We start from the raw sequence: 5,077 nt of genomic DNA, 5'->3' as shown, positions 1-5,077 counted from the left end.
AATGAGAGAGAAAATGGTGTTTCGGACAGGTTCGCCTGTAAGTGCTTCAGGTTCTTCGTCAAGAGGACAATATGGTGGATGAAAGGGATCGCCTTCTTCTTGTCTCCAATGACTAAGTAGGCAACGAAACCAGCCCCAATTCATCCAGAATAGATGATGGCTGATCGGTTGGTCCATCCCAGTCACGCTGTTTTGGGAGCTTGAGTGGGACTCCATGTCGGAATCCTTTAGATTAGTGGCGAGTTCCATTTCGTACAATTGAATAAAGAATGTTGCGATATGAAATGATTTTCGGCGATCGGATGATATTCTACTTACATAGAATACCTATACATAGTACAGAAGATCCCGTAAATTACGGAGGGAATTAAGGAAACGTGTCAGATAAAGTCTAAAGTAACAGATACGCTAAGATATGGATTAGCAGATACGCTAAGATATGAATTTGTCTATACACTATTCATGAAATCAATGCAGTAAGATGTGTCTAGACTAAGAATGATAAGCAAGTGATTTTTCAACAAGAAATGATAAGCAAAACTTTTGACATGCAGACACGGTCAAAGTCCAGACTCGCTAATGCATCCTAACGACTATCAGTTAGACACACTAATGCAAGACCTGGTTCGCTAACACCACCGCTCTAATACCAACTGAAGCGACCTGTCCTAATCCATCTGGACGAAGTCCATATCGATTATAAACGATTCACAACAGTTGATTACATTGCGAGGTACTTGACCTCTATATGATACATTTTACAAACATTGCATTCATTTTTGAAAAGACACTCTTTCCTTACATCGAAAGTTGACAGCATGCATACTATTTTATAATATATCTAACTATAATTGACTTAATAATAATCTTGATGAACTCAATGAATCGAATGCAACGTCTTTTGAAATATGTCATGAATGACTATAAGTAATATCTTTAAAATGAGCAATTGCACAGCGGAAGACTTCTTTCATACCTGAGAATAAACATGCTTTAAAGTGTCAACCAAAAGGTTGGTGAGTTCATTAGTTTAACATAAATAATCATTTCCATCATTTTAATAGACCACAAGATTTTCATTTTCAGTTCTCATAAATAAACGTCCCATGCATATAGACGAAAATATCATTCATATGGATTGAACACCTGGTAATCGACATTAACTAGATGCATATAAGAATATCCCCTATCATTCCGGGATCCTCCTTCAGACATGATATAAATTTCGAAGTACTAAAGCATCCGGTACTTTGGATGGGGTTTGTTAGGCCCAATAGATCTATCTTTAGGATTCGCGCCAATTAGGGTGTCTGTTCCCTAATTCTTAGATTACCAGACTAAAAAAGGGCATATTCGGTTTAATAATCTGACCATAGAATGTAGTTTCGATCACTTGTGTCTATTTTGTAAAGAATTTATAAAAGCAGCGCATGTATTCTCAGTCCCAAAAATATATATTGCAAAAGCATTTAAAAAGGGAGCAAATGAAACTCACGCATATAAATATTGTAAAACAGTTATTAAAACAGTGCATGTATTCTCAGCCCAAAAATGTAATGAGTAAAAGGGAGCAAATGAAACTCACCTATTGTATTTTGTAGTAAAAATACATACGACGACATTGAACAAATGTAGGGTTGGCTTTGGATTCACGAACCTATATCATGTATATATATATTAACACATTATAAATCAACTAAGTTTATATATATTCTGTTAAGTATTAAGATTAATATTCTTATATATAATTTCATTAATACTTATAATACGTTATGATACCTATTTGATATTTTATTAATGTTACATCAATAATATTAATTAAAACAAAGTTTTTTGTAATATTAGTATATTTTATATATTTTTATATAAATATCTTTCATTTGCAAAATTAATACTTTGTAGTAATACTAGCTTAAGGATAATGAATATAGTGATGGTAATAATGGTAATAATAAAAATGTTAATTTTTAAGAATGATGATTTTAATAAGGATAATGACTTTAATAATAATGTTATATGATAATTTTAATAATAAAAATGATACAATAATAATACTAATAGAATAATATTTATAATGTTAATGATAATAATAATGATATTAATAATACTTCTGATAATAATAGGTTTAATGATATTAATAATAATAATTATACTCTTACTAATACTAATAATGAAAATAATAATAATAACAATAAATTACTACTTTAAGAGTATAAGCTCCAAAAATAAAACTTTCTCTACCGGGACTCGAACCCAAGACCTCTCGAAATCACCAAACACACCTAACCACTAGTTTGTCCCTTACATTTCTGATTTATTCCCAACATAAACATATATATAACCCGTAAATATATGTGCCTCCCTCTTCTTCATTTAAAGCGGCCCAATCAATTTACTCCTTGCCCCAACCTTTAAATACTTCGGCCCAGGAAGATAAAGAGACCCATCGGCCCAATTGTCTTAGTAACCCACTAAATAAATAAAAGAACCCGTATAGATCTTCGACTAGGGAAAAAAATATAAAAATAAAAATAAAAGAATTAAATATACGAAACACGCTGGAAACCATATCTTCATCTAAATAATTTAAAATCTCCCATGTTGTCCCACAAGTGCATAAATCACGGCTTCTTTCTTTATTTATGTATTATTATATATTTTTTTATAGAGAGTTAGTGGATACCTTTGTAGGTGTCGGCCAATAATGGATATTTTGGTTCCACTAGCATTTTAATATGATATCTACATCTATCTCTTATCTCCAACTTGCAAAAAAATATTAAAAATCTATAATATGTGAATCTATCCTATCCTCTTCTTATATCTTGTGTACTAGTTCAATAACCGAAACCTTAAATTAAGCAGGTGTCTACGTAGCAAAAGAATACCAGCGAGCAGTAGCAGAAATAAAAAAAATATGGTTGTTATTCGAATGTAAACAGGAACACTAGCAACCGAGCTGCAGTAATAACAGTATAGTATGCAGTTGCAGCAGTAGTACGCAGTTCATGTGATGTTTGAATAGGAAATAAAAGTGGATAATGGATGATGGTGGTGTTGATAGAAGTGATCAAGGTGGTGGATGGTTTCGGGGATGGTTAGTCGAGGAAGAAGGTGGTCTTCGGTGGTGATGGAAGAAATAAGGTGATGAATATTGTAGGGTGGCGGTATTTGAGTAGGAAACGTAATAGAAGTATTAGAGGTAGTAAAGAAAAATAGAGGTGGGTTTAGGTTGATGGTGGTTTTCGATAAACAAAGATGGTTCTTGTTGATTTACAACAGTAAACAAAGATGGATCAGTTGATGTTCGAATATGAAGGTGATCGAGTGGTGGGTTTAAGGTTTGCATCGTGGTGTTTCACGTTTGTAATAGAAACAGAAAATGTAAGTGGGTTTTGATGTTTTTCATGGTGTGGTGATTGTTCGTTGTAGGTGATGAAGTTGTGGGTGTTCATAAGGAAGACAAAGGTGAAGAAGGTAGATGTGGTGGTTCTAATGTAAACAGGAATAGAAGAGGAAGAGATGGTGTTTGTTGAAACCGAAATAGGTAGTCGATGGTTTACGGTTGTTAGAGTGGTGGAAGGTAGCGTTGAGATTGTAATGGAGGTGATTCATAGTTTTGAATGTGATTAAGTTGTTGGGCAATGAATCGTTTATATCCTCACATATATATAAATGAAAAGATTAGAATATCATAACTCATAATTCATATAAGAGTCAACATAAACAGTCGTCAACTTTGAAAATTAAATAATGCAGGTTCATTCGTTAAAACTTATCAATGAATTGTATTCTCAAGGACATAAATAAATAAAAAAATTAAACATGAAATGGATGTCTAACTGATTTTGGAATTATTCTGTGATTGGATTCAATTTAGTTACCTTTACAGCCAGAAAAGCAAAACTCAACTATAGATGATGTATACACGATCTGAATTGATCTTATATTCCTAATTCTATAAATTTATTATTAATAATTAATAATTATGATTATATTACAAATAATAATAATAATATTAATAATATTAATACTAAGAGTAATAACAATAATGAGTCATAAAAATGATAATTTTTTAGTGTAATTGATAATAATAATAATACAAATAATTCTTTAATAGTAGTAATAATGTCTAATAATAATACTAATAATAACTAAAATTATAACTTTCATATTTGTTATATTAATAATAATTTTAAGAATAATATTAATAATAAGGATATCATAATAAATCATGTATGTCAACTTTCATATTTATAAATAATTAATACTGATTTTAATGGTAATGATAGTAAGTATAACAATTATATTTTAAACTTGTAAATAAATTTGATTTATTAATATTATATTTTATTAGCGTTGACCAATTAGGATTGAACTCTTTTATATTCCACATACCCTATATATTCACAATAATAAGTTTCAATTATCTTTCATAATAACTAAATTACTTAATAGTTCATTAATATGTTTAATTTATTATGTATAATTATTTAAATATATAATTATCTATATATACATTTCTTGTTTATAATTAAAGGTTCGTGAATCGTCAGAAATAGTCAAAGGTCAAATATATACATGAACACATTTCAAATTTTTTGAGACTTCTACATTGCAGACTTTTCTTATCGTGTCGAAAACAATTAAAGATCAAGTTTAAATTTGGTCGTAAATTCCCGGGTCGTAACAGAATCTCCTTTAATAACCGACGAGACCTAATAATTGCTGAATCTGCGTTAGCGACTTAGGAGTCTCCCATTTCTTAACTATTTCTATCCTCACAGGATCAAATTGAATACCATTAATACCCACGATATGACCCAAATATTGAACTTCTTGTAGCCAAAAGTTACACTTCGAAAACTTAGCATACAGTTGCTCTTTCATGAGCATCTCAAGTATCAAACGGAGATGTTGTTCATGCTCATTCTCGTTTCTTGAATATACCAGAATATCATCAATGAAGACAATAACAAACTTGTTTAAGTATGGCTTACACACACGGTTCATGAGGTCCATGAACACTGCTAGTGCGTTCATCAAACCAAACGGCATTACTGTAAATTCATGATGT

This window comes from Rutidosis leptorrhynchoides, chromosome 5 (assembly GCF_046630445.1).
Source record: "Rutidosis leptorrhynchoides isolate AG116_Rl617_1_P2 chromosome 5, CSIRO_AGI_Rlap_v1, whole genome shotgun sequence".
NCBI classification, from domain to species: Eukaryota; Viridiplantae; Streptophyta; class Magnoliopsida; order Asterales; family Asteraceae; genus Rutidosis; species Rutidosis leptorrhynchoides.
The sequence above is the reverse complement of the archived record's forward strand: the minus strand, read 5'-3'. Positions refer to the sequence as shown.